Below are 12332 nucleotides of genomic sequence, written 5' to 3'. Positions count from 1 at the left end.
AATGGACATTGCCCAAATGGAGGCAGGTGCATCAACACCTCCTAGTTGATATTTCATTATTTGCAGACCATAGTACTGATACGTGACATTCATAATAATAGCAACAATGATAGTAACTAACCTCCATTAAGAGCTCTCCATAGACCAGGCAGGGTTCTGAGCAATTTCTATAGATTTCATTTTCCAGCAATCCTATGTGACAGGTCCTATTATTACCCCCACTTTGCAGATGAGAAAATGGAGGCACAGGGAGTGAATGTTCTCAAGTTTGATTGGTTAGATTTCTTTTCTCTCGTCATTCATGTGATTTCCTAGACTTGCCACGAGCACAAAATGTATCACACTCTCACAGACCACATTGACCTTCAGCTGACAGTGCTTGCGTCCCTGAATCCTCACAGCATCCCTGTAAGGTGGGGTTTATTAATTCCATTGAATGGATGAGAAAATCAAGGCTCAGAGCAAGGAGGAGTTTTGTCCATCACGGAGCTCCGAGTGATGAAGACTGGTACTCCAAAGAGACTCAAAACTCTCAACCAAGTGCTCTTCCCTCCCTCCCAGCCCTGCCTCCGAATGAAAGCGGGGTCGCGTCATGCCACATGATCATTTACAGCATGCTTCACACCCGCACTTCCTCCCCTTTCTAAGGCAATGGGACAGACTCCCACACCCTGTTGTCCTAAGTGGAAGACGGTGGTGAGGCTGAGTCTAGAACATGGGCTCTCTTCCAGCTACCCGCCCAGGAATTTCTGAAGACTGACCTACTTCAGAAACAGCAAGGCAGAGCACACTCCCGGGAGTCTCCAGAGAAGTCTCTAGTAAGGGCTTTGCAGTGGTGGAAGGCACACCCGGGACCTCCTGGGCAGAATAGGGTGTGGAGAGATTTCTGAGCTCCTCCCTTGATTGCTGAGCATCCCAGTCTTTTAGACCTGCTCCTCCCGCCCACCCCCCTCCTCCCTGCACCTCTGTTGCCCCCAGGCTGGCCTCACGCAAGGGCTCTGCTGCTCTCCCATAAACCCTACAGGAGGTCTCCAGATAGAGGATTCCTCAAGGAGCAGGAGGGATGGCTGGAGTCTTGAAGAGAGGCTTGGAGATGCCTGAGGCCCTCCCTTACCCCCAGCTCTCTGTGAACACAGACAAGTAATTTACCGTCTCTCTGCTTTAAATTTTCAGAGCTAAAACAAGGCCCGTAATCTGCCTTTCTCACAGAGCCGCGAGGAGCTTCAAATGGGATAATGTATTCATTCGGTCATTCATTCATTCATTCATTCAACAGATGTGTATAAAGTGTCCGCTAAGTGCCAGGCACTCATAGGTGCTAAGGATACAATCAGTGAATAAAATAAAGTCTAGTGTTCACGGTGCTTCCATTCTGGAGGGGGCTACAGACACAAAGCACATAAAGAAGGAAAAGCAGAGCAGGATAGGGGGATGTAATGTGACAGGGTGGCAATTGCATAAGAGCTGGTCAGAGAAGACCTCTGTAAGGAGGTTACCTTGGAGCAAAGAGCTAAATGATGTGAGGGAACCTGCCATGTGACCTGGAGGAAAACTGTTCCAGCCAGAGAAGAGCAGGAATAAAGGCCCTGAAGTGGGAGCATGCTTGACTTGCTCAAGGACCCCAGGAGGCCAGTGTGGCCCAAGCGGAATGAAGGAAGGTGGGAGGGTAGGGGGCAATGTCAAAGAGATAGCCTGAGGCCTGATCTTACAGACTTGTAGAGCTCAGGAGATTATCTGAATGGAGAGATGGTCTGAAGCCCCCCAGGCCACTCTCTGAACACTGGGTACCAGCCACTCCGGCCAGCCAAGCTAGAGTTCAGAAGATCATGTCTAAAGAGTGCTGGGACCCTTGGACTCATTGGAAACATACGTTGGCTCCTGGATATAGTCGCGTCACCTAGTTCATACAGAGAACCAGGGTCCATTTCAAGTAGGATTCAGGGATACGGCTCAGGAATCTCGTGGGGCATGAGTGGACCCATGACCTGGAAACAGTCTGACACCAGATCCAGCTCCTGTGGCCCCAAGACAGACACTGCAGCAAGTCTGCCCTGGGAGACAAAAAGGACGTCTCTAGCAGGGCTGTGCTGGGGGTCTAGGGATCTTGCCCACTCTGGTTGCTATTGCAGAAACACAGAATAAGTGGAAGAAACTTTCCTTAGAATCTCAAGGCACAATCTGGCCAAATCTGATGAAAGAAATCAAGTGTGTGTGTGTGTGTGTGTGTGTGTGTGTGTGCGCGCGCGCGCGCGCGCATATGCTGGGAGGAGGGGTGGTCCCTGCTCATTACCGGGTTCCTGGAATTCTGGATTGAGCCCTGTGTTTCTGACTCAGTGCCTTTGGCCTCCTTGCCTGTGCTGGCTTTCCAGGCAGGCTCATTTGTAATTTCCCCATTCTCCCATCCCAAAGGGGCTCAGCAGATCTAGAACTCATGTGCCCCAGCAAATACTGGAAACTGGAAAATCAGGGATGCATGGAAGCCCTGGTTAGGCTCCCGGGGCCTGAGGCTGTCACCTGCAGGCAGCCTCTCCCGGTGACCTGCGGACACGAACACTGAGGGGGCCTCCAGAGTCGGGCTGATGAGGGCCCTGGAGTCCCACGAGATACCTCTTGCCCCTGCTGTAGAAATGTTACTGTGTGTGGTGTGGCACTTCACAGTTCACAGAACCTTCCAGATACACTTTTTAAAAACCTTGAGGTATGATTCACATATCATAAAATTCATTCTTTTAAAGTGTAAGATTCAGTGGTTTTTAGCACAGTCACAAGGTTGGACAACTGCCACCACTATCTAAAGACAAAACACTTTTCCTTACCGCAAACAGAAACCCTGTGCCCTTCAGCAATCACCCCCTCCCCTCCCCCCGGCCCACGGCAACTGCTAATCTACTTTACATTTCTATGGATTTGCCTATTCTGAGCATTTCATTAAGATGGAAGCATCCAGGATGTGGCCTTTTGTGTCTTGCCCATAGCGTGTATCAGTATTTCGGCCCTTTTTATGGCTGAATAATGTTCCGTTATACGGTTAGACCACATTTTGTTTATCCATTCAACAGATGATGGATATTTGGGTTGTTTACACTTTTTGGCCCTTATAATTAATGCTGCTGCAGGCATTCGTGTACAAGTTTTTGGGTGGACACATGTTTTCAATTCTCCTGGGTGCAATTGCTAGATCGTACGGTAAACTCTAACTTTTTGAGGAACCACCAAACTGTTTTCCATAATAGCCACACCATTTTACATTCCTACCGGTAATGTATGAGGTTTCCAATTTCGCCACATCCTCTTTTTACACTTTTCATTGTCTGACTTCTTGATTATAGCCAGGGGGTATGAATCGGTGTCTCACTGTGGTTTTGATTTGCATTTCCTTAATGGTTAATGATGTTGAGCATCTTTTCATTTGCTTACTGGTCATTTGTATATCTTCTTTGGAGAAATGTCTGTCCTTTGTATATTTTAAAATGGGGATGTGTGCCTTTTGAGTGTTGAGTTGTAAGTGTTCTTTACATATTCTGGGTACTAGATCCTTATCAGATATAAGGTTTCCAAATATTTTTATCCATTCTGTGGGTTGTTTTTTTTTACTTTCTTGATAGTGCCTCTGCAGCACAGAAGTTTCCAATTTTGATCAAGTCCAATCTATCTACTTTTTCTTTCGTTGTTTGTGATTTTTAGTGTCATATCTAGGAAACCATTGCCTAACCCAAGGTCACAAAGATTTACATCAATGGTTTCTTCTAGGAGTTGTATAGTTTTAGCTCTTACGTTTGTGTCTGATTGATTCAAGGTAATTTTTTTATATGATGTGAGGTAAGGGTCCAGATTCATTCTTCTGCAGGTAGATATTCAAGTTCCCAGAGTCGTTTGTTAAAAAGACTATTTCTTTGCCCATTGAATTGTCTAATTGGCACCCTTGTCTAAATCCCATTGATTCATGCACATGTTTAAAGATGTTGGTTCCCCCACCTCATTGTGGACTAACTTTGGGGGATCAAAATTATCCCACGACTTCGTATGCCCAGCACATACCACGGGCCCTGGCACAGAGTAGGTGCATAATAAATGTTGACTTCGGTCAGACTGAATAAGCCTGTGAGATAGGCATATTCAGCACTCTTTGAGCCCTTCTGTATCCAGGGGTCTCCACAAAAGGGAGAGAGAGATTTTTCTCCCTGGCTCCTGCTCTGCTACTGACCCTGTTGAGTATCACCAATTCTACCAACTACATTTCTGATTTATCTTGTAGTTGTGATTCTGTTTCTGCCTCCTGGGGACTCAGCAAGCAGGCAAGCCTTAGCTCCTTCTTTAGACCTGAGGAATTTACTCAGAAGCTCTGATCCACATCCTTGGTAAGGATGCACAGTGCTGCAGGCTGGTGTGTACATCTCTCTGTGGGTTACTGGGGTGGCCTTTTATGTTCAACCTTGTATGTACACGGGTGCTTTCCAGCATTCCCAGGCCCTGCCTTGACAACACAATGCGATGACATTAAAGATAGGCTTGCAAAGTAAAACATGCTGGTCCTCTTACTTCCCAGAACAAGTGTTTTCATTCCGCCGTGGCCCTTTCCAGTCCTTTGCTGCACGCAGGCATGCTTTTTTCTTTTTTTGTATTTTCCACTATAGTACGAATATGATTTCGTGGCCTGATTTTTCACTTTATTTCCGTAATATTTCCCATGACTTCGCCTGGCCTTCATAATGCACATTCGTAAGACTTCTTTGTGTTGATAAGTCAATCCCCTTTATTGCACATTTAGGCTACTAAGAAACAGATTTTAAAATACAAAACAAAGACAGGCCATGCCCCCACTTTCCAGGACCACAGCTGTTACTCAGATAAACCCTGCAAGGCTTGGTGGTCACGGCTGATTGGACCAAGTGGGTAGAGACTGGCTCTGCTGATCCAAGGAAGGATGTGTATGACGAGTCATCTGAAGCCTCAGTGTCTCCATAAAGCACGAGATCCAGCAATTCACTCGTGTGGCCTAAACTTGTAACGCAGGGAGGGTCACTGATGCTGCACTTAGCGAACCGTGGGAATCTGAGCAGCGTGGAAAAGAGACAGATAGCAAACTAGAGTAGGGAAGGGAGAAAGGTGAACAAGGAGTCATTCCTACCGTGAAGGGAACTTGGCCAACAACTCTGGTTGGTGTTACGGAAGGATCACTTGGTGCCTTGAAGGATATCTTAAAATGAGGCAGAAGTGAATCTGGGAATGTATCTTGCATGCAGGATTGTCAACCTACCCTGAGTGCAGAGCACTGGACCAGGTCCTGGAGAAGTCTAATCAGAAGAAAGAATACACCCACCCCGTTCCCAGGAGATTCCTCTGGAAGCCGAAGGAGCGAGAACACACACAGAAAGAGGCTGTTGGTCTGACAGTGAAACTCATTTGTATATGGCGGCGATCCCTTGACTTCTTTATCCCGCAGCCCCCACGTTGCCGCCAAGCCACCTCCCTGAGCTAGGTCTGCAGGGAGCTGGCGAGGCCCTGGAACAGCCATTGTGCCCCCGCCATTAAACAAGAATGCTCCGATCCGACAGCTCCACTGTGAAAGTTTTCAAATAGTGTTCGGAATGTTTACATAATTGTTCAAAAGAGGCTTTTTCAATGTACCTGTTTACACTCTTTACTTTTGGAAATTCTTTCAGCAATCAGGCCTTGGAGGGCTCTCAGCCTGTACTTGCCGCCCTTGATTGCCGAGGCAGGAATGAAAGGCCTGTCAGAGAATCGCTGGGAAAACATCCCCTAACAAACGCCCTCTAATGAGGGGGCGCTGGGAGCAGAGGCGAAGAGCTGGGGGGCCTGGGGAGCGGCTAAGGTCACGGTTTTGTTTTGGCGCCTGTTGGCAAAGGGAAGGGCCAGACACCCTGCCTTTGTGTGCAAATTTCCCACCAGGGCCGAGCAACTTTCCACAATTTAATTAAGTGGCTTTAGTGTCCCCAGAGTTGGCCTAACAAGCTCCTCTTCATGAATGAAAGATTTGTCCCCAGCAGTGGGGGCCCGGCTGGAGACAAAGTGGGCAGCAGTTATGGCTGGTTCTGGCCGTTGTAACTGCTCACACGACTGCCCGCCTGCCCGGGAGGGAGCGGCTGGGGACGCGGCTGCGGGGGCTGGTGGCGGGCCTTCTGGGACTCATCTCACCTAGCTTGCGGCAAATATGCCATCCATATGCCAGGGATCACAACCGAATCAACTCCACCAGGCCTGGCAAAAAGAGGCATTTCCATTGCTAATATGATGACAGCCCCGCCAGGGATCTGCTCCGTAGCCTCCATAGGGACAGACCTGGAGGGTTGGAAGGATCCGGAGTGAGAAACGGCTGGAAGCCGCTGTTTGTTAGGAGGCCTGAGAGGTGGGGCCCCTTGGTGCAGAATAGAGAGAGGGTGGGGAGAAACCGCTTCAGGAATGCACCCAGGAGGGATCATTGGAGCTGGTGGGGCCGACTCGGCCTCTGGGCCATCCATTATTTCTGATCAGGGGCCAGCTGGAGTTTGCATAAAGGCCACTCTGCAGAGAGAGGCATCTCCTTCACCTTCGAACAAGACAGGTTTTCTAGAATGACATACAAAAAAAAAAAAAAAAAGGAGTGCAGGCTGGTTAGAGGAAGGAAAGGCCAGCCTTTGTAGCTGTGAACGTTCCCTCAGCTATGGTTGTTGAGTATCCCTAGCCTTGGAGGTGGTCCGTCAAGTAGGTTTGGTATCTGGGGTCTTTCGCAGCCACTTTCCAGTGGAGGGTTCACTGAGTGTTTTTCTCTGACTGTATTTTTAGAAAAAATTATGATGACAGTTGTTAGGTCTCAGGCAGGCAGGCAGCACATTCCATTACAAAGTTAGCATGAAATCAATATGTAAATAACCCTTTCTAACTGGCAGCTATTTTTGAAGGCAGAACGCACCTGATGTTGCAGGTTTGTTCCAGTTTACTTTAAATACCTCTCCGTCCTCTGGGTCTGTGAATGTGCTCACATTCAGAAGATCCTTTCCTCCTCCTTGATCTTTGGATCATCCCGGAGAGTGGCAATGCCACCATGAGCCACGTCCTCGAACCTCCTCTGTCATTTAAAAAATCAGATTGACACGACCTGCTGCAGGCTGGAAGTGTTGGTTCCCCTTCGGCATGGTCATTTTTCAAAAGCACGGGTTGCTCCAGGAGGGGAAGGGGCAGCAGAAGCCTTGGCCACGGAATTAAAGGAGAGAGAAAGCCCGAGAGGCTGAGACCAGGGGCGAGTCAGACATTCAGGCAGTCACTGCCAAAATGCATAGAAGTCATTGCCAGGACATGAAAGGTCAGAGGATCCCAGCCCTGGAAGGAGGCAGGTAGAACCCTGTTGTAGACTGCAGCCCAGCAGGAAGAGTTGAAGGAAGGAAGTCTCTAGTAAGCTGGGTTTGAGACCAAAGATCCTTGAATAGTCCCTCCTCAATAGTGACAGCTTTTAGAGTTGTTTAATTTTAACTAGCTGTGCTATCCGCATCTGTGTTAAACACAGAAATGCTTCTAGAATGTTCTATGTCAGGTATGAACGATGCCAGGAAGCCCAGTGTGGTATATGACGTGTGTGTGTGTGTGTCTGTCTGTTTTCTAATTTCAAAAGGGTGATGAAGTTCAAGCTGATGATTAATAATAATGATTGCTATAATTTACTGAGCACCTACTATATGTCACTTACTGTTCTACGTGCTTGAAAGGTTCTAGAGTCTTCTTATTTTTAATGCTTATTGATTTTTGAGCAAGAGAGAGAGTGTGAGCAGGGGAGAGGCAGAGAGAGGGAGACAGAGAAGCCCAAGCAGGCTTCACACTGTCAGTGCAGAGTTCGAAGTGGGGCTCAAACTCGTGAACTATGAGATCGTGACCTGAGCCGTAATCAAGAGTCGGATGCTCAACTGGCTGAGCCACCCAGGCTCCAGGTTCCTAGAGTCTCTTCTTAATCACCGAGCTGAGTCCACCTTCCTGTATTTGATGTTCCATTGACTTACCTCAAGTCTCCTCTTCTGTGGACCAGTCCTTAAGACAGCTAATATCTCCCTCTGTGATGTGTCTCTTCTCCAGGCTAAATACTTCCCATTCTTAGATTACTGGAGTCCCCGCCCCACCAGTAGACGCCATAAGACCCATTTGTTGCTTCCATGTAGTTGCCATTTGGTGAGTCTCTGGAAGAAATTAGTGCCAGATATTCCCTTTGAGACAGTTCACTGTGTGTCTAAAATAGAAAAGGAGTGTCTCATTGTTAGAAAAGATTAATTTGGGGTGAAGTGTTAACTTCCCTAGTACATCGAACTCTGCCTATTTATTATTTTATAAGGTCAGTCAAGTGAGTTAGTTTCTGGGCCCAGAAAGCAGAGCTAGGACCACTGGGGATGGGGAGATGTTACCAAAAAGTCATATTTCAGCTTAGCACAAGGAAGACCTTTCTAATGAAAAAAGAAGCATACAATAATGGAGTGAGGTGTGTTGACAGGTAGTGAATGTCCCACACCTGGAGGTGTCTCGGTAAAGGTGGAAATTATAGAAGGCACGCTTCCCCCAAGTAGAGGGTTCCACACATGGCTTCCAGGTGTCTTCCAACTCCGGGCATCGTCACTCACTCACTCACACATTTGTGGAGGCACACACTAGATGCACAGTGCCATGCTAGGCACCGAGGGATTCACACTTGATATGAACGATGGGAAAAGGAACTATTTTTTTTAATTGTGGCAAAATACGAATAACTTTAAATTTGCCATCTTGACCATTTTAAGTATACCGTTTAGTGGCATTTGGGGGCAACCGTCACCACCATCCATCCACAAAACTCTTTTCATCTTGCAGAACTGAAACTCTATGTCCATTAAATAATTCCCCTTCTTCCCAGTTCCTGGCAACCACCAATCTACTTTCTGCCACTACAAATTGGACTCTCCTCTATACCCCATGAAAGTAGAATTATACAACAATTTTTCCTTTTGTGATTGGATTATTTCGCCGAGCATGATGTTCAGACGTGTTACTACGTGTCAAATTTTCTTTCCCCCTTAAGACTGAATAATATTCCATTGTATGTATATGTCAAGTTTTGTTTATCCATTCATCTATCGATGGACACTTGCTTCCACTTTTGGTTATTGTGAATAATGCTGCTATGAACACGGGTGTACAAATATATGCTTGAGTCCCTGCTTTCTTTTGAGCGTATACCCAGAAACAGAATTGCTGGATCATATGCTAACTCTACTTTTAAGTTTTTGAGGAAGTGCCATATTACTTTCCACAGTGGCCGAACCATTTTATTTTATTTTTTTAAGTTTATTTATTTACTTAGAAAGAAAGAGAGTGGGGGGCGGGGCAGAGAGACAGAGAATCCCCAGCAGGCTCTGCACTGTCAGCAGTGTGGAGCACGATGTGGGGCTCAAACTCACAAACTGTGAGATCATGACCTGAGCTGAAATCAGGAGTTGAACACTTTACAACAGACTGAGCCACTCAGGCGCCCCTGGCTGAACCGTTTTACATTCCCACCAATACTACACAAGGGTTCCAATTTCTCTAGATCTTTTCCAACACTCGTTCAGTTCTGTTTTTTGTTTCTAGTTTTGTTTTGTTTTTAGTAGTAGCCATACTAATGGGTGTAAAGTGGTATCTCATTGTGGTTTTGATTTACATTTCCCTAACAACTATTAGGGTTGTATTGTTGAGCATCCTTTCATGTACTTATTGCCCCTTTATAGATCTTCTTTGGAGAAATGTCTATTGAAGTCTTTTGCGCATTTTAAAATCGCAAGGTTGTTTATTTTGTTGGTCTTGTTGAGTTGCAGGAGTTCTTTATATTACGGATATTAACCTCTTTGAGATAAACGAGTTGCAAATATTTTCTTTCAGTTCCAAGAGTTACCCTTTTCTTCTATTGGTTGTATCTTTTGATGGCACAGAAGTGTTTGATTTTGATGAATTTCAATTTATTTATTTTTTCTTTTGTTGCCTGTGCTTATGTGTCATGTCCCAAGAAGTTATGGCCAGATCCAATGTCTTGAAGCTTTTCCCCCTTTAAGAGTTTTATAGTGTTAGTTCTTGTGTTTAGATCTTTGATCCATTTTGAGTTACATTCTGTGTAATATGGTGTAAGGTAAATGCAAGGTAAAAGCCTATCTTCATTCTTTTGCGTGTGGAAATCCAACTTCTTCAACACCATTGGTTGAATAGGTTGTCCTTTCCCCATTGACTAGTCTCAGTACCCTTGTTGAAAATCATTTGACCATATGTGCAAGGCCTTATTTCTGGGTTTTCTATTCTATTCCAGTGGCCTGTATATCTGTTTTATACCAGAACCACACTGTTTTGATTACTGTAGCTTGGTAGTCAGTTTTAAAATCAGGAAGTATGAGATGTCCAATTTTGTTCTTCTTTTTCAAGATTATTTTGCTTTTTGGTGTCCCTTGGGATTCCATATGAATTTTAAGATAAAGGAACTGATGTTTATTGAGTATGTATTATCTCCTAAACATTGTTGGTAATGCAAATAGGAGGTAGGGAAGAAGTAAATCTTGCCTTCTAAGACAGTATCCTCCTTTAAGAAAAGATGTGACGAATACATGTGTAACAGAGGTAGAGGTAGACGTCTTAAAAATGTATTCATTGTGAAAGAGAAGAGAAGGGAGGAAAAACTGAAGGACAATGCACCAGACTACTCTTTTGAGAAAAAAGTTATGGTAAGTCTTTGATTTATTGGTTATTAAAATCATCCCAATATTTTTCCTGAATGTGGAGAAGTGGATCGTGCTACGATAGCTAAGCCTTGGCTCTTGGCTCCTCCTTTCTCCTCCTTTCTTAACCTAATGGCTCATGGTCATCCCTGATGATGTTTAATTCATTAAACAAATATTATTAAATACCTACTAACCACTAGCTAGACACTGGGATACAGTGAGCAAAACAGACCCAGTCCCTGGCCTCATGGAGCTTACATGTAGAGGGGGAGACAACCATCAAATACTTATATGAATATATGTAGTGACAAGCTGATCAATGCAAGGAAAGGAAAGTTCAGGAAATGAGGAGAACAGTGTATAGGCTCAGTCTTCTCAATGAGGAACACTGGTCTCTACCAATGATCATTTAAAACACTGAGCACATCAATATTCTGGTTTGTCTTCAGATTGAATAAAACTCTGAGCACATCAAAAATAGCTTAAATATCCAGGCTGTTTGATCTGTATTAGCAGAACAAAAATAAGTGTTCAAAAACAGGGCAATAGCTATGTTCATTATGGTCATCAACTCAAAGGAATATTATATGGAAATTAAAAATGATAATTTCAATGAAAATGTAAAAATTGGAAAACTGTCTCCAGTATAATAGCAAATGAAAATAGAAACCCGTGTAAAATATGCACGCCATGACTACAGAGGCATAAAAACATGCCTGCATTTGGATGAGTGTTGGAAGGGTAAATATGCAAATAGGGAATAGTTGTTTCATAGGGGGAGAGACAGTGGGTATGGTTTTGTTTTCATAATTTTAATGCTATTACATTTTCTTTTTATTTTTAAAAACTGGTAGGCTTTTTAAAATCAAGAATTTTCTGGGGCACCTGGGTGAGTGGCTCAGTGGGTCAAGCATCCAACTTCAGCTCAGGTCATGAGCTCGTGGTTCACGAGTTCGAGCCCCGCGTCAGGCTCTGTGCTGACAGCACGGAGCCTGGAGTCTGCTTCAGATTCTGTGTCTCCCTCTCCTTCTGCCCCTCCCCTGCTTGTGCTCTCTCTCTCTCTCTCTCTCTCTCTCTCAAAAAATAAACATTAAAATTTTTTTTAACATTTATTTATTTTTGACAGAGACAGAGACAGAGTGCCAGGTGGGAAAGGGCAGAGAGAGAGGGAGACACAGAATCCGAAGCAGGCTCCAGGCTCCGAGCTGTCAGCACAGGGCCTGATGCGGGACTTGAACTCATGAACTGCATGAAGTTGGCCACCTAACCAACTGAGCCACCCAGGTGCCCCAAAATAAATAAACATTAAAAAAAATTAAAAGGAAAATAAAATCAAGAATTTTCTTAGGCACACAAAAAATAAATACAAACCCAATGTCTCTAGGCTTCATCAGTAGGATTTGGGGACCTCTGATGAGAGCAACTTCTGTCAATTATGTGACCAAACCATCAGGTTGAGAAAAACTGTCGTAACTAAAGTGTTGGTAGGAATCAAATAGGCAAATATTCTTCTAGAAGTTGAAAAGTCTAGTTTTATGATAGTGCATGGTGTACTGATCTTATGAAATCTTTGTTATAGTTGATTTCCCTTATGTTTAAAGTTACTTGTTACATATATTTTTTCATTTTTAATTGTGG

Source organism: Lynx canadensis, chromosome C1, assembly GCF_007474595.2.
Source record: "Lynx canadensis isolate LIC74 chromosome C1, mLynCan4.pri.v2, whole genome shotgun sequence".
Taxonomy (NCBI): Eukaryota; Metazoa; Chordata; class Mammalia; order Carnivora; family Felidae; genus Lynx; species Lynx canadensis.
The sequence above is the reverse complement of the archived record's forward strand: the minus strand, read 5'-3'. Positions refer to the sequence as shown.